The sequence below is a fragment of the Cynocephalus volans genome, chromosome 9 (genome assembly GCF_027409185.1).
Source record: "Cynocephalus volans isolate mCynVol1 chromosome 9, mCynVol1.pri, whole genome shotgun sequence".
In the NCBI taxonomy this organism is placed as follows: domain Eukaryota; kingdom Metazoa; phylum Chordata; class Mammalia; order Dermoptera; family Cynocephalidae; genus Cynocephalus; species Cynocephalus volans.
In genome coordinates this window covers 58634446-58653732 of record NC_084468.1, presented here as the reverse complement: position 1 = coordinate 58653732, position 19287 = coordinate 58634446, and the positions used below count along the sequence as shown (strand labels likewise).

The 19287-nt window shown below is 37.2% G+C and overlaps 1 pseudogene; it reads left to right on the top strand.

Moving 5' to 3' along the window:
• The first annotated feature begins 788 nt into the window (after positions 1–788).
• Positions 789–18157, top strand: LOC134385712 (UDP-glucuronosyltransferase 2B15-like; annotated as a pseudogene).
• Positions 18158–19287: the final 1130 nt, after the last annotated feature.

Here is a 19287-nt window from a genome sequence, read left to right as displayed (position 1 = left end):
GACATACAAATGGCCAATAAGAACATGAAAAAATGCTCCACATCACTAATCATCAGGCAAATGCAAATTAAAACCCCAATGGGATATCATCTCAGCCCAGGTAGAATGGCTATTATCAAGAAGACAGAAAATGACAAATGCTGGTGAGGATGGGAAGAAAAGGGAACTCTCCTACACATTTGATGGGATTGTAAATTAATACAGCCATGGTAGAAAACAGTACAGTTTCCTCAGAGAACTAAAAGTAGATCTACCTTATGATCCAGCTAATCCACTACTAGGCATATACCCAAAAGAAATGTAGTCGATACATCAGTAAGAGACCCGTACTGTCATATTCACCAGAAAGCTATTCACAATAGCTAAGAGATGGAATCAACCTAAATGCCTATCAATGGATGAAAGGATTAAAAAAAAAAATCTGTGGTTGATGTACAGAATTGTAAGATAATAGATTTTTGTTGTTTTTATTAAAAATGATTTTTTATTCTTAAAAAATAGTTTTGTTTCTGATATATCTGATTTTTAAACTTTACTGAATGACAGATGGTTACAGTGTGTAAAAAATATGAAATTGTTAAAAACAATTAACTTGTTAAAAATATATGTTTCGTGCAAAAATAAAAATAACAAAAACAAAAAGCCATCATGTTATTTGAAAGAAGCCAGTCACGAAAGACTACATATTATATGATTGCATTCATAAAAAATGTCTTTAATAGGCAAGTTTATAGAGACAGAAATTAGGTTAGATATTTCCTAGGGCAGGGAGGATGCAGAAACTCGAGATGGGGGAAAAAAGGCTAAAGTGTACAGGGTTTCTTTGGTGGAGATAAAAATACTCTAAAACTGTTGTGGTAAATGCATAAATCTGTGAATATACTATGAAGGATTGAATTCTACACAATAATTGGTGAATTATATGGAATGTGAATCATATGTCAATGATTTTTATTTTATTTTTATTTTTATTTTAACTTCTCAATATACATTGTAATCGATTTTCACAACCCTTTACCTGTTCCTCTTCCTGCCTCCTTCTCTCCCCTCTACCCCTACATCATATCTGTTCACCTGTCTTAAAAAGTTCAAGGAATTGTGATTGTTGTGTCTTCTCCCCACCTCTCCTGCCACCATATGTTTGTTTGTGTGTTTGCTTATTTATTTATTTTTAGTTCCCACGTTAAGTGAGAACATGTGGTATTTCTCTTTCTGTGCCTGACCTGTTTCACTTATAATTTTATCTAAGTCCATCCATGTTGTTGCAGATGGTAATATTTCATTCTTCTTTACAGCAGAGTAGTATTACATTGTGTAGATACACCATAGTTCCCTTATCCACTCATCTGATGATGGACATTTGGGCTGGTTCCAACTCTTAGCAATTGTGAATAGTGTTGCAATAAATATTGGAGTACAGGTATACCTTCAGCATGATGATTTCCATTCCTCTGGGTGTATTCCCAACACTGGAATAGCTGGGTCATATGGTAGATCTATCGGTAATTGTTTGAGGAACCTCCATACCACTTTCCATAAAGGCTGCACCATTTTGCAGTCCCACCAAAAGTGTATGAGAGTTCGTTTTTCTCCACAACCTCTCCTGCACTTATCTTTATCAGTTTTTTGGATATTAGCCATCCTGACTGGAGTGAGATAGTATCTCAAAGTGGTCTTGATTTGCATTTCTCAAATGCTGAGTGATGTTGAACATCTTTTCATGTGTCTGTTGGCCATTCATATATCTTCCTTTGTGAAATGCCTGTCCAGCTCCTTTGCCCATTTTTTAATTTGGTTACTTGTTTTCTTGCTGTAAAGTTGTTTGAGTTCCTTGTATATTCTGGATATTAATCCTTTGTCTGATGCATATTTTGAAAATATTTTCTCCCACTCTGTTGGTTGTCTTTTCACTCTGTTGATTGTTTCTTTTGCTGTGCAGAAGCTTTTTAGTTTGATATAATCTCATTTGTTTACTTTATCTTTAGTTGCCTGTCCTTTGGGGTCCTGTTTGTTTGTTTTTTTTTTTTTGTCGTTTTTTCGTGACCGGCACTCAGCCAGTGAGTGCACCGGTCAGTCCTATATAGGATCTGAACCCGCGGCGGGAGGGTCGCCGCGCTCCCAGCGCAGCACCCTACCAAGTGCGCCACGGGCTCGGCCCCTGTCCTTTGGGGTCCTGTTCATGAAATCTGTACCCACTCCTACTTCCTGTAGTGTTTCCCTTAAGGAGTTTTATTTTTTCAGGATGTATATTTAATTCTTTAATCCATTTTGAGTTGATTTTGGCATATGATGAGAGGTATGGGTCTAGTGTCATTCTCTTACATATGAATATCCAGTTTTTCCAGCACCATCTGTTGAAGAGGGAATCCCTTCCCCAGTGTGTGGACTTGTTACCTTTGTCAAAGATCAGATGGTTGTAGGTGTATGGGTTGATTTCTGGGTTCTCTATTCTATTCCATAGATCCATGTGTCTGTTTTTATGCCAGTAACATGCTGTTTTGATTATTATAGATTTATAGTATACTTTAAAGTCAGGTAGTGTTATGCATCCAGCTTTTTTTTTTTTTTTTTTTTCCTCAGGATTGCTTTGGCTATGCTGGAATTTTGATGGGGATTGCATTGAACCTGTAGATCACTTTTTGCACTATGGACATTTTCACAATGTTAATTCTTCCAATCCAAGAGCATGAGATATCTTTCCTACTTTTTGTGTCTTCTTTAATTTCTCTCAACAGTCATTTGTAGTTCTCTTCATAGATATTTTTCACATCCTTATTTAACTTTATTCATAAGTACTTTAGTTTTTTGGTGGCTATTGTAATGGGCTAGCTTTCTTGATTTCTTTTTCTGTGTGTTCACTGTTGGAGTATAGAAATGCAACTGGTTTTTGTGTATTGATTTTATATACTGCAACTTTGCTGAAATCATTTATCAACTCTTGGAGGTTTTTTTGTTCAGGTTTTAGGCTATTAAATGTATAGGATCATATCATCTGCAAACAGGGACAGTTTGATTTCATCTTTTCCAATCTGGATGCTCTTTATTTCCTTCTCCTCTCTGATTGCTCTGGCTAGTACTTCCAACACTATGTTGAATAGGAGTGGTGAGAGTGGGCATCCTTGTCTAGTTCCTGTTCTAAAGGGAAAAGCTTTCAGCTTTTCCCCATCCAGAATGATATTAGCAGTGGGCTTATCATATATGTCTTTAATTGTGTTAAGATACTTTCCATCTATACCTAACTTGTAGAGAGTCTTTATCAGGAATCAGTGTTGAATTTTATCAAATACATTTTCAACATCTATGGAGATGATCATATGGTCCTTATCTTTGCTTTTATTGATGTGGTGTATCACACTTATTGATTTGTGTATGCCGAACCAACCTTGCATCCCTGGGATGAATTCCACTTGATCATGGTGTATAATTTTGTGTATGTGTTGCTGTATTCTGTTAGCTAGTATTTTGTTGAGGATTTTTGCATCTATATTAATCAAGGATATTGGCCTGTAGTTTTCTATTTTTGATGTATCTTTGTCTAGTTTTGGTATCAGAGTGATATTTGCCTTATAGAAAGAGTTTGGGAGAATGGCCTCTGTTTCAATCTTTTGGAACAGTTTGTAGAGAATTGGTATAAGTTCCTCTCTGAAGATTTTGTAGAACTCTGCAGTGAACCCATCCAGTCCTAGGCTTTTCTTTGTTGGGAGCCTTCTGATAACAGCTTCAACCTCTTTTATTGTTATTGGTCTGTTCAGATTTTCTATATCTTCTTGCCTCAGGTTTGGTAGTTTGTATGTGTCCAGAAATTTATCCATTTCTTCCAGATTTTCAAATTTCTTGGCATATAGTTGTTTATAGGAGTCTCTAATGATTTTTTGTGCTTTGATGTATCAGTTCTAATATCATCTTTTTCATTTCTAATTATTGTTATTTGGGTTTTCTCTCTTTTTTTCTTAGCCTTGCTAAAGATCTGATTAAAAAACCCAGCTTTCTGTTTCATTGATATTTTGTATTGTTTTGGGGATTTCTATTTCATTTAGTTCTGCTCTGATCTTAATTATTTCCTCCCATCTACTAACTTTTGGTTTGGATTGTTCTTGTTTTTCTAGATCTTTAAAGTGAAGTGTTAGTTTGCTTATTTGACATCTTTCCATTCTTCTGAAGTAAGTGTTTAATGTGATAACTTTCCCCCTTATTACTACTTTTGCTTTTTCCCACAGGTTTTGGTGTGATGTGTCATTATTTTCATTAGTTTCAAGAAATTTTTTGATTTCCTGTTTAATTTCTCCTTGGACCCATATGTCATTAAGTAAATGTTGTTTAATTTCCATGTGTTTGTATAGTTTCCAGAGTTTCATTTGTTATTGATTTCTAATTTTAATCCATTGTGATCAGAAAAAATACATGGAATAATTCCAATTTTTTTGAATTTGTTGAGACTTGCTTTGTGACCTAATATGTGGTTTATCCTGGAGAATGTTCCATGTGCTGATGAGAAGAATGAATATTATGAGGTTGTTGGATGGAATGTTCTGTAGATATCTGCTGAGTCCAATTGGTCTAAAGTGTTGTTTAGATCTTGTGTTGCTCTATTGATTTTTTGCTTAGATGATCTGTCCAATGTTGAGAGTGAGGTGTTCAGATCTATTATGGTGTTCATTTCTATCTCATTCTTTAGATCTATAGTGTTTGCTTTATAAATCTGGATGCTCTGACATTGGTTGAATATATATTTATGATTGTTATGTCTTCTTGATGGATAGATCCTTTTATCATTATGTAGTGGCCTTCTTTATCTCTTTTTATGATTTTTGGTTTAAAGTCTATTTTATCTGATATAAGAATAGCTACTCTAGATTGTTTTTCATTTCTATTTGCATGATTTATCTTTTTTCCATCCTTTCACTCTTAGTTTATGTGTGTCTTTACAGGTGAGGTGAGTCTCTTGAAGGCAGCATATTGTTGGGTCCATCTTTTTAATCCAATCAGTCAGTCTGTGTCTTTTGAATGAGGAATTTAATCCCTTTACATTTAGAGTTATTATTGAAAAGTGTTGATTTACTCCTAACATTTTATTGATTTTTGCTGAGATATCTTGAGTACCTTTTATTCCTTTCTTCATAATTTTCTGTTGTTCTTCTGTATCTGTTGGTTTCTTGAGGTGGTAGATAACTGTTTTTTCTTTATTGCTAGCATTTGTGTTTTGCTGGTAGGTTTTGTTCTTTCTTGATAATTCATGGCAGTGATGGTTGTTTTTAAGGTATCAAACCTAGTACTTCCTTCAGAATTTCTTTTAAGGCTGGTTGTGTGGTAGTGAACTTCCACAGTTTTTGTTTGTCTGAGAAATATACTATTTGGCCTTCATTTCAGGATAGCCTTGCTGGGTAAAGTATTCTTGGCTCGTAATTTTTGTCCTTTAGTATTTTGAATATATCATCACATTCTTTTCTGGCTTTTAGGGTTTCTGATGAAATGTCTGATGTTATTCTGATTGGGGCTCCCTTATAGGTGACTTGCCACTTTTCTCTTGGAGCTTTTAAGATTCTCTCTTTGTCTTTGACTTTTGCCAGTTTGACTACCACATGTCTTGGAGAGGGTTGAATATGTTAGGGGATCTTTGGGCCTCCTGAATCTGGAGACATGTGATTTTCCCTATACTTGGGAAGTTTTCTGCTATTATATCATTGAATATGCTTTCAATGCCATTTCCTTTTTTGTCCCTTTCTGGAACACCCATGATTCGAATATTTGAGTGCTTAAGGTTGCCTGTTATCTCTCTCAGATTTTTTTCAATTTTTTAAATTCTCTTTTTTTTCCTGGTCTGCCTGCATTAATTCAAACAGCCTATCTTCAAGGCCAGAAATTATCTCTTCTGTTTGTTCTAGCTTGCTGGTTAGACACTCTGTCGTGTTTTTATTTCACTGAATGAATCCTTCAGCTTCACAAGCTCTGCTACATTCTTTTCCAAGGCATTGATTCCTTTGTTTATTTCTGCTTTCAGATCCTGTATATTTTTTCTCATTTCATTGTGTTGTCTAACTGGGTTTTCTTATATCTCATTTAGTTTCTTTAGAATTGTTGCTCTAAATTTCTTGTCAGTTATTTCAAAGACTTCTTCTACAGGTTCTAGAGCTTGAGGGTTATTATTTTACTTTGGTGATGATGTACTTTCTTGATTTTTCTTATTTCTGTTATCTTTCCTTTGGTGTTTTCTCATTGTGATGGGGGTATCACAGTCCACTCATTTCACCCTAATGTCTGGCTTGGATCCTGAAGAGACTGCCAATTCTGGGCAGCAGGAACTAACCTGGGCTGGATGTCCCACAATACCTGTCTTTTCCAGTGTGGCTGTCTTGGGGGGGTGTGGGCCCAGAGGCCCTTAAGTCTCTCTAAGCAGTGGGCTGGAGGTCCCATGGTGCCTGCCTTTTCTTGCTCATCTGTCTTGGGGTGTGTGGGCCCCATGGCTCTCAGGCCTTTCTGGGAGGCAGTCACTGGCCTGGACTGGGGTCCTGTGGGAGAGAACAACTCTAGGAACCATTGACTCCACCATATTAACTGCAACCATGTTATTCATATGTCAATGATGTTTTAAAAAAATCCTTGAACCTTAATATCCAAGAAATACTGATTTGGCTGTTTAATTATTTTATCTCTAGTTCTGTGTCAGGGAGACTGCAGACATAAGAGCCTCTCTGTTGCACCTGTTTTCAACACTATTCTAAAATATATTGCATGAGACAAGTGGCTTGCACATTTGAGGTCATCAGTCTTAGCTGGATCACATTTCTAAACTTAGAAGTGACATTAAACATACTTGTTTAAGCACCAGATGATGTAGCTTTGCTTTGTCTGCTCACCACTCACATACTGAGATTGTTTACATAATGTATTTGCTTAGAAGCATAGGAGTTATCTTTTAACATCTTGATTGATTTATCCATGCATTTAAGCATGAGAAATGACAGAGAGGAACTGTAATTGGAAAAGAAGTACACCAAGATTTCTATGAAATAGATTTCATTCTCCTACTGCTACAAATGAGTTGTAACTTTAGCTCTGGAAGTTGTGGAAAGGTGCTGGTGTGACCCACAGAATACAGCCACTGGATGAATATGAAGACAGTCCTGGATGAACTTGTACAGAGGGGTCATGAGGTGGCTGTATTGACATCTTCAGTTTCTGTTGATCGCAACAAAAAATTGGCTATTAAGTTTGAAGTTTATCCTACACTTTTAACTAAAGATAATTATAAAGGCCTTTTTATGAAATCAATCAATAAATGGATTTATGATCTTCCAAAAGATACATTTTGGTCATATTTTTCACAAACACAAGAAATCCTGCATTGGAAAGCTTTGTAAAGATGTAGTTTTGAACCAGAAACTTATGACAAAGCTACAAAAATAAAAGTTTGATGTCATTCTTGCAGATGCCACTGGTCTGTGGTGAGCTGCTGGCTAAGCTACATCAAATACTCTTTGTATACAGTCTCCACTCCTTTCCTGGCTACACATATGAAAAGTATAGTGGAAGACTTCCATTTCCTCCTTCCTATGTACCAATTATTCTGTCAGAATTAAGTGATCAAATGAGGTGCATGGAGAGGGTAAAAACTATGATATATGTACTATATTTTGACTTTTAGCTCCAAATATTTAATATGAAGAAGTGGGGTCAGTTTTACAGTGAAGTACTAGGTAAGTCATGTTTTTAACTAGTGGTATGAAGTCCTAACATTCCGATGCCTTTGAAGGTGAGCTTGCATAAATATAAAGTCAGAGGAGTGTATTTTTTAGGTGAAATGATGAAATGGAAATACAAGACGATGTATCAATCTCACAAATATTACGGAAAGGCTGACATTATAGGGTAGGTTAGAACCCCGTGACCATTACTTCTACAGGACACTCCAGGAAGTCATGACCCTGCAAATTAAAGCTTGTGGGATTTCTTTAAGCAATCAGATATCCAATTTACTATACATTATTTTTGTCTTTAAAAAAGTCACTAGACACATCAAGAAACATCTTGATGAATGCAAACACGTAGATTGAGGAGTTACACATATTTCTAGAACAACTATCTATATATGTAGCATTGAGGAAATTGCTTATCCTTATGTACCTCAGTTTCCATGTTTAGAAATTAAAGTATTTTTCCATGTTATCAGAAGGATTCCTTTATAGATGAGAGACAAAATGACACTACAACAGACACAGAAACCTGTAATTTGTGGTTTCTAATGGTATTAGTCAGGGTTTTCCAGAGAGACAGACTAATAGGATATGTTAGAAATGTATGAGAGAGAATTTATTATGGGAATTAGCTCATGACTTGGTGAAGAGAAGACCCTGGATAGGCTGTCTGCAAACTGGATGCTGGTAGCATGGCTCATTTCAGGTCTGAAGGCCTCAAAACAAGGGAAGCCGATGGTGTCCTTGGTGTAAGTCCTGGAACCCAAAACCTAAAGAGTCTTGAGCTCTGATGTCCATGGACAGCGGATAGAGAGAGAGAAATGCACCTTTTTTCTCTGTCTTTTGTTCTGTTGGGGCCCCTAACAGATTGAATGGTTCCCGCCCACATTGAAGGCTGGTCTTTGCCACCCAGTCCCCTCAGGATCTCAAACTAATCTCTGCTGGAAACACACTTATGGACACATCTAAAAAGATAGCTTTACCAGGTTTCTCTGCAATCCTTCATCTAATTAAGTTGACACATAGAATTAAACTTCACACTAATGTTTCTACATTCCTTCACTAAGGACTTGGACTAAGAACTTAGAGATCATTTGTTTTAAGCCCTAAAACCTTGTTGAAGTATGAATATCTAAACTAAACCCACTGCCAATATCATTCTAAATGGAGAAAAGCAGAAAGCTTTTCCCTTAAGAGGAACTAGACCAGGATGCCCACACTTACTCCTATTCAACATAGTGTTAGAAGTACTAGCCAGAGAAATCAGAAAAGAGCAGGAAATAAAGGGCATCCAGATTGGAAAAGATGAAATCAAACTGTCCCTGTTTGAAGAATACATGATTCTATATATCGAGCAGCCTAAAGCCTCTACAAAAAAACTCCTAGAGTTGAAAAATGATTTCAGCAACGTGGCAGGATACAAAATCAACAACAAAAAAATCACTAGCATTTCTATATTAGAACAGTGAACACATAGAAAAAGAAATCAAGAAAGCTTGCCCATTTACAAGAGCCACCAAAAAAATAAAATACTTAGGAATAGAGATAACCAAGGATGTGAAAAATCTCTAATGAGAACCACAAACCACTGCTGAGAGAAATTAAAGAGGACACAAGAAGATGGAAAGATGTCCCATGCTCTTGGATTGGAAGAATCAACATTCTGAAAATGTCCATACTACCCAAAGTGATATACAAATTCAATGCAATCTCCATCAAAATTCCAATGACATTTTGCTCAGAAATGAAAAAAACTATCCAGACATTTATATGGAATAACAAAAGACCACACATAACCAAAGCAATTCTGAGCAAAAAATAAAATAAAATAAAAGAAAGCTGGAGGCATAACACTACCTGAATTTAAACTATACTGCAAAGCTATAATAACCAAAACAGCATGGTACTGGTATAAAAACAGACACATGGATCTATGGAATAGAATAGAGAATCCAGAAATCAACCCACACACCTACAGCCATCTGATCTCTGATAAAGGCACCAAGCCTATACACTGGGGAAGAGACTGCCTCTTCAGCAAATGGTGCTGGGATACCTGGATATCCATATGCAGGGGAATGAAACGGGACCCATACCTCTCACCATATACCAAAATCAACTCAAAATGGATTAAAGAATTAAATATACACCCTGAAACAATAAAACTTCTTAAAGAAAACATAGGAGAAACACTTCAGGAAGTAGGACTGGGCACGGACTTCAGGAATACAACCCCAAAAGCATGGGCAACCAAAGGTAAAGTAAACAAATGGGATTATATCAAACTAAAAGGCTTCTGCATAGCTAAAGAAAAAATTAACAGAGTTAAAAGACAACCAACAGAGTGGGAGAAAATATTTGCAAAATATACATCTGACAAATGATTAATATCCAGAATATACAAGGAACTCAAACAACTTTACAACTAAAAAACAGGTAACACAATTAAAAAATGGGCTGAAGAGCTAAATAGACATTTCTCAAAGGAAGATATACGAATTGCCAACAGACACATGAAAAAATGCTCAACATCACTCAGCATTCGGGAAATGCAAATCAAAACCACACTGAGATACTATCTCACCCCAGTTAGGATGACTAATATCCAAAAAACTGTGAATGATAAATGCTGGTGAGGTTGCAGAGAAAAAGAAACTCTCATACATTGTTGGTGGGACTGCAAAATGGTGCAGCCTCTATGGAAAATGGTATGGAAGTTCCTCAAACAATTGCAGATAGATCTACCATATGACCCAGCTATCCCACTGCTGGGAATATACCCAGAGGAATGGAAATCATCAAGTCGAAGGTATACCTGTTCCCCAATGTTCATTGTAGCACTATTTACAGTAGCTAAGAGTTGAAACCAGCCCAAATGTCCATCATCAGATGAGTGGATATGGAAAATGTGGTATATCTACACAATGGAATACTACTGAGCTATAAAAGAGAATGAAATACTGCCATTTGCAACAACATGGATGGACCTAGAGAGAATTGTATTAAGTGAAATAAGTCAGGCACAGAAAGAGAAATATCACATGTTCTCACTGATTTGTGGGAGCTAAAAATAAATAAATAAATACACAAACAAACTGGCAGGGGGGAGAAGACACAACAATCACAATTCCTTGAAGTTGATTCGACAAGCAAACAGATATGAGGATGTTGGGAGGGAGGGGGGAGAGGGTGGAGGGAAGGAGGTTTCGGTAATGGACCACAATAATCAACCACATTGTATATTGACAAAATAAAATAAAATTTTAAAAAGTAAATAAATAAACAAATAAATACACTATTATTCCATATATTTTCAAGCTATATTTCTTGTTTTAACTGTATTCTTGTTTTAAACTATAGTTTCTTGTACCAAAGTACATCTTTACAGAGCTTTCATTGCAGTCAGAAAATTTCAACAGAATTTCTTGTTTTTGTGAAAAATGTGACCAATATGTATCTTTTGGAAGATCACAAATCCATTTATTGACCAATTTCTTAAACTTTATGTCTCCCTGAAGGAAAAGATGAGCAAAATTAAGGGTGAGCACAAATCTCTATTTTAATAATTTCCGAAAAATGTTTCAGCTGTCATTTGCAAACATATGTATTTTAAAAACTAATTTTATTAAGATCTTAACATGAACCAAAAATAGTAGTAGGTAAAAGGAATACAGCCATAGTCTAAAAATACTCACGGTTCACCTACAGAACCAAGGGCCAAGGACCTTGCTTGATGAATTGTAGAAACCAGGTAGAGTATGTCTTAGAAAGCTATTTTTATAGGTATGATAAGATTAATTGATCGCGAAGCTAAAGCATTGCTTAAATGTATATATGTTACTATTGCATCTTTAGAGAGTAAACAAATTCATGCTTAATTCTACTGTGGCTTCTTTTAATAATTGTTTATGATTGTGAATATATTGAAGTGATGTTAGATTGTGAGAGTTAGCCTATTCTCACAATCTATTAACACTTTGCTTTTCTTATATATACATGTCAGCAGAGTATATAATACTTGAAAATTAAATTATGCCTATCTATAGATTTAAATATAGATAGATATTCATTTTATTAAAGCAAAGACACTTTATATATATCTTTGGCTACAGTATTCCAACTACTTTAATGTTCACATAACAATTCTCTTGCGTCAACTACCTTTTATTTTCCTTTTTTTCCTTCAGGAAGACCCACTACATTATTGGAGACAATGGGGAACGTTGAAATGTGGCTCATTTGAATCTATTGGGATTTGGAATTTCCCTGCCTACTCTTACCAAATTTTGATTTTGGTGGAGGACTTCACTGCAAACCTGCCAAACCCCTGCCTAGGGTAAACCTACTCCTGTTTATTTTGTTTTGTTTGCTTTGCATTGTAAGACATAATGATTCTATATTCCTCATTCACAGTATTCAGACTCACAGTGAGAGAGGTATGGGAAGTGGGGTAAAGTGACCTGCAATTAGAAAGTCATCTCTCTCTATTCCATCACAAGTATATGAATTTCATTATCATTACATGATAAAGAAAAATTCCAGGAAGACTTTGAAAATAAGGTTGGTTAAGTTAAGGCCATCATTATACAACACATAAGAATGTGTCATTCATTCGTTCAAAGAATATTTATAAAGTGACTAGCATACACCACAGGTAAATGCTGGATATGCAGGAAAACAATGTAGACACAGTTTCTGCCCTCACACATTTTCTACTTTGAAAGAGAATATAAGGAAAAAATTGTGTGAAAAGTGTTATCATAAGGAAAGACCACAATGCAAAGGGAACATCCACTGGGGATCAGAGAAAGTATCCCAGAATCATTGATAATTAAGGTGAGGTGCCAACAATGTGCAAAAACAGGAGAATGAGTGAGGGGGAGAGGAAGACATAAAAAGAAAAGCACGCACAATAGGAAGGACAATTCCCAAGAATCCATGTTTAGTTTGTTAGGAAGAGGCTGATCAAAGAGGCAGATGATGCTATAGAAGTAAGTTGGAGCCATGTAATTATTATGTTTGAAATATCTATTAAATGCTTAGAGGAGACAGTAAAAAATAGTTAAAGAATGGAGATATATAACCAGATTTTATTTCTTAACAAAGATTTCAAGATGCAGTCACTGGATTGGATTATAGTCGGGTCAGATTGTGGAAAGTAGAACTATTATGGAGATTATTGCAAGACTTTAGGAAACAGATGATGAAAAAGTGGACCAGAATTTTGGTAGAGGTGATTACAACTACTTTTACAATAATAGTTCCAAATTCAGATTGTGTTGTGTTGGTAAAAAAGAAAAAAAACACTTCATACATATAAAATACTTAATATGCTCTACCACAAATTGATCCAGAAGTAACCTTGACTATTGACATCATTGCTATTTTGGTTGTTATTAATAATACTCTTAATTACCTAACATGCACCAACCACTGAGCTATAATTCCTCATTTAATAAGAACTTCTTATACAACACATCAAGATTATATTCTCTAGCAAAGTCCTAGAGATCAGATATCCTGTGGACTTTTTTCACTATTGGTTATGAATATTCATGGGATACAAAGCTGTCACCCCTTGTGCCCAAGATGTGATGGCCAGTTCCATACTGGCAGCATGCCCATTACCACAAATTGCGATTATACCCTGTGTCCCCCACCCAATTAATCCCTGACCTCCCTTCCCATCCCCTTCTCCCCCACTCTGCTTGTATACTTAGGTGTGCTCTCTCCCTCTGCGAGTCCCACACACCACTGTGGTCTTTCCTTCCCTCTTTCTCTCTTAGCTCCCACTTATGAGTGAGTACATGTGGTATTTTTTCCTCTGTGCTTTGCTTATTTCACTCAACATAATTTTCTCCAAGCTCATCCATGTTGTTGTGAATGGCAGAATTTCATTCTTTTTTATGGCAGAGTAGTATTCCATGGTGTTCATATACCACATTCTCCTTATCCAATCATCCATCAATGGACATTTAGGTTGGTTTTATATCTCGGCTATTGTAAACAGAGCTGTGATGAACATGGGAGTGCAGGTATCCCTTTGACATGATGATTGCTGGATCATATGGAAGATCTATTTGCAGTTGATCGAGAAACTTCCTTAGTGTTTTCCATACTGGTTGTACTAATTTACAGTCCCACCAACAGTGTAGGAGCATTTCCTTCTCTCCAAGTCCTCACTAGCATTTGTTATTCTCCATCTTTTTGATTATAGCCAGTCTAACTGGGGTGAGGTGATATCTCAATATGGTTTTAATCTGCATTTCCCTGATGACTAGTGATGCTGAACATTTTTTCATGGGCCATTTGTATGTCTTCTTTTGAAAAATGTCTGTTCAGCTCCTTTGCCCATTTTTCAATTGGGTTACTTGGGGTTTCTTTTACTGTGTAATTGCTTGAGTTCCTTGTATGTTCTGGACATTAATCCCTTGTCGAATGCATAGTCAGCAAAAATTTTCTCCCACCGTGTAGGTTGTTGTTTCACTGTGTTGATTGTTTCCTTTGCTGTGCAGTAGCTTTTTAGTTTAACATAGTCCCATTTGGGGCTTGTTTAGAAGGAGATCCATAAGTTTTGGCAGACAGAGGGGCAAGCTGAAATGCTAGAGTAGTAGTGTAAGTGTTGAGGATCTTCACCAGTATTCTAGCTTAATGAAACACCATTCTTTAAGAATATAAATGTGCGCCCCCGAAATATTTGCAGCCAAATCCGAGGTTTACTTGCTTCCACTCCAACATTTAAACCATTTGTAATTGAGATCCCAGAGGTTTACATCTTAGAGTATAACGTAGATGTTTTACCCTAAATAGAACAGGTGTTTTCTGCCTTGTGCCAAGCCTATGGGACACCTAAGTAAAACTCCTTTGGGGAGCATGTGTTGACATTATAAATGTCTGACAGAGGGAGCACAGAGAAAACATACAATGCCTATGTAATAAAGACCAAATAATTCCTGCCACTTGAATCTGAAAAGTGCCCTTTGTTTAAATTACTAAGGAATTCTGTGAGCATATAGAATGATATTCCTTATGAAGGAATATAGATACCTAATATATTTTAAATTAATATCAGACTTTAAAGACATAAATAGAAAACCAAGCATTCTTTATTACACTGTTATGTAATCCCTTAAGAGACCCTTTTTGTCTACCTTTTTATTGGCAGCAACATAAAACCATGATCTTATTCAATGGTTAAAACCTAATATCTATGTTGAATGCAAATTGTTTAGTCTATATATGGTAACTTACACAATGGAGAAAAGCTGAGATAAGATTGATGAAAATTCTACACAATTTAACATTGTTCTTAAAAGGTTTTCCCATTTACATTGAGGAAGTGATAATGACAGTAGAAGAGGCAAGAGAGAAGGAGGAGGAGTACAAGGAAAAGGATGAATAGTAGTATAATAGTAATAATTTCCAATACTAGATATTGTTAACCTGCAAAAAGACATTGTGAATTCAAATCAATAGTTGTGAAATCTGCCCTCCCATTCTTTGTTATACAAAGTAATGGTTACCCCAGATTGCTTCATTTTCCATTAGGTGCTAGATTCTCAAACAATTTCTGTATATTTTAAAATAAGAAGACATTTGGAAAATTGCATCGAGCATTTTAAAAATGCATGTAGCCATTGCCTTCATAAAATACTCATTTGATACTCTATGGAGAAAAAAATAAAACAATATGTGCAATTTCAATGTTAGTAGCAGATATTCCTAAAATAAACATTGGAAGTAGTGCAAATATTTTTAGGAATGACTAAAAATTTGCATTATGTGCATACCAGCTTTATAATCACTTTATCAAAAAATGTTACATGTCAGCCATAATACAAGTTTAACTGGAAACTGAGGGGCAAATGATATATACAACAAGATTATAATTTTCCTACAGGATGAAGGGGTATATACAATAGGATTAAATTACTTCAAAATATATGTCATATCTAAACAATGACCTAATAAATACAAACATTCAACTATTTAACTATATACTGTATAATTCTATATTATAAATGAGACTCTCAGGACTATTTCACAAAAATTCCATACCACAATACCCAGACTCCTGAATGTCAGTCATTATTAACCTCCAGCTTTAAGTGTTTCTCTTAGAGGGAAAGGCTAGAAAACTCTGACAAACTTCAAGTGAGATACAAAATATATAATTAAAGAAATACAGATATAAAATCATCCTAACTGTAAGTAATTTTTTCTTACTGCTCTTCATCAGGGAAGTAAAACACTGATGCCTCCAAACTAAAATAATTCTACATAAAAACTTCCTGAAGAAAACACAAGTGGGAAACTTCCAGTCAAGGTGGTAGAATAAACAGTCCCCAGCCTCACTGTCTCCCACAAATCAACCAATTTACAACTATAAAAAAGCAACAACAGCCAAGCTGGGGCCACTAGAGCTCAGGAGAAGAGGAGGAGAGACCTACAGAGAGCATGAAGGTGGGAGAAGCCATGATAAGCGAAAGAAAAAACTGCTCTGGCCATTTTGAGTCCCGGTGGCCTCCAGGCTGGAGCTGCTGAGTGCACGGAGCAGGAGCTGGCGAAAGCTGCAGCTGTGCTCTTTGGATGAAGTTGCTTGGAGGAGGCAGGGGAGAAGAGGGCCTTGGTGGCCCCCAGGCTAGCAAGACCACTAACAGAGTTCCCGTGGACCCACACAGGGCGAGGAGCCAAAACAACTGAAAAAAAAGGAGCCACTCAGAAGTTGGTGAGTCATTGCAGGGGACCAGAGCATGGCCTGTCCCATGGGAAGTGTTTGCAGCATGGGCAGAGGGGGAGACAAGCCCATTGGGGGAACACTGTGGCACAGCAAGGACAGCTGATCTGCCCCCCAATCAGTGCAGGACCACTCAGTGGAGACTGGTCAGGAATATAGAAATGCATGGGGTGCAGTTTGCTGAAAAGACTAAGGCCCAGACCAGAGTTTCTACACAACCCAGGTACACCAGATATCACCAGACCCAGAAGTACCTATAAAGTCAACCATTAAAACCTGAGCTGCACAAAAAGTCTCCCCCAGGGAATTAGCAGCAAAGCAGCAATTTAGCTCAACCACAGGGCTCAAGTGCTGGTCCCCACAGGAAGTTCCCCCATTTTAGAAGCAAGAAAGGACAACAAATTAGTTCCAGCGGAGAGTTTAAGCAGTGAGAACAGCAAATAATCCAACACAGAACTGAAAGAAAAAGCAAAGTACCCACAAACAGAGACAAAATTTGATATTAACTAGTAAAGATGTCATTTCACCAAAGAACACCTATAACACCTAGAAGGACCAGAAGTCCCCTGGGCTACCAAGCCAGAAAGTGGGGAGGGCTGGGGACCTTAGCCATGCCTCCTGACACCTGCAACCAATCCTGAGGGCAGGGGCCTCGGGCCTTAGCCACGCCCCCATGACATGCACAGCCAGCCCACTGAGAAACACTGAGCTGCCGCAGGATGTGCTCCAGGCGCTCCCCAGCCAGGGCAGTGGGAGACAGACAGCCTTGGCCATGCCCCTTGACACCCACAGCCAGCCCAGCAGTGACCACCGAGCCACTGCAGGAAGGGCCCTAGGCTTTTCCAAGCCAGGGCAGTGGGGGTTGGAAGACCTCAGCCATGCCCCCTGACCCCAGCAGCCAACCCAGCAGCAACCACCAAGATGCCCCAGGAAGTGCCCTGGGCTCTCCCAAGCCACAGTGGTGGGGTGATCTCGGGCCTCAGCCATGGCCCCCTGACATGTGCAGCCAGCCTGGCAGTGACCAAGCTACCGCTGGAAGCCACCCAGTCTCCCCTGTGGAAATGAGGGGGGAGCCACAGGCCTCAATCCTACCCCTCCACCTTCCTCCTTCTTCCATCCCATTTTCTTCTCCTTTCCCCTCTCCCCCCCCAACTGCTCCACAACAACATCCTAGAATGTAAAATATAATATTAATAAAATTAAATTTTCTTAAAAAGAAAAAGAAAACGTGATTTAGTAGAACTACAGCAATACAGAATTAAAGCCAAATGATGCCACCTTCCAAGAACCTATACTAGTAAGTATAAGATAGATGAAGAGTCTGAGTACTCTAACCTGTCTTCTGTGTGTAATAGCTCTATTTCATTTCTTCCTTACAAACACACATATCTTTACACAATTATGCATCATAGAGACCATCTATCTCATATTACAATTGTGCTTTTAAAGAAACTGTTAGAAAACAGTCATTGCTTCAATAATTCCTGATAATATTCTATTTTCTATCCTTAGATGTTTGTAGCAATCCTTTCAATAGTGTTTGCTACGCTGTTGTTCCTTTGTTGGGGAGCACATTCTTTCTTCGCAGGAAAGGTAAGACTCTGTCCAGAACTCTGGAGGAAATGGTGTTGTGGTGGTTTCTCTGGGGTCAATGGTTCCTAACATAACGGAAGACAGGGCCAACGTGATTCCATCAGTCCTTGCCCAGATTCCACAGAAGGTTAAATAAAGTGCTCTAATGATGGACAACTACTGAATGAGCCTGTTAAACTCTATGAAGGGTCTGATTAAAGAAATTTCCAGAGTAAAAGGTAAACTGTTATGGTAGCTCTAATTTATCTCAGAAATCACTTTTTAAAAAAATATAAACATGAGAAAGTAGAATTGTGTTTACTAAAGGCTGGGAAGGGGAAGAGATAGGGAGAGGTTGGCTAACGAATACAAAAATCACAGCTAGATAGGAAAAATAAGTTCTAGAGGTCTACAGGAGTGGTAGGCCTCTGTAATTAACAATATTTCATTGTGTGCTCTCAATTGGCTAGAAGAGAGGAACTCAAATGCTCTCAACACAAAGAAATAAATTTTTGTGATGATAAATATGCTAATTACTCTGACTTGATCATCACACATTGTACACATGTATTGACGTATAACTCTGTACCCCATACATATGTACAATCAATATGTGTCAATTAAAAATAAATAAATTAACTATATATTATATTATCTATGTACGTAAATGGCACATTTTAAAATAACAGGTCTTCTTGATTGATAACTTTGGCGTGAACATTGTGATCAGAAAGAAATATATTTACAGGTGTAGTGTGAAATTGGTATTATACTGGTATAACAGGCAATTACACAGAAATCACCAAATTTGGCCATCATTTCCTCCTTCTTGCAGAATTCTTGAGGGCACTGTACACACTATAGATGTTATCAGAAAAGAGTTAAATTCAATGAGTAATTATACTAACACAATAACATTAAGCAGGTATTAAAGGAACTCTGAATTGCACCATGAAATTTGGGCTTACTATGAAGTCTTTTACCTCCCCTTAAATCTTTAAATAGTCCTGTTCAGTGTGCTGTTTAGGGTACTATTCAGAGAAAGAAAAGCCAGAGCTCACCAACTCTGAGTCTAGGTACCCATCTAGCCAGGTAGATTTACAGACAGAGAAAAAAACAGACTGCCCTGGTGGACCTGGTCCTGCAGGGCTGACACAGGAGAATGAAAGAGGAAGGGTAGGATGTGGAATCCTAACCTTAAGGTAGAATCTGTTTTGCAAAAACATGAGCCGACAAAGGCTTTTCTTCTAACCTATCGAATTAACACCTCCTGATGGAGGAAGGGAA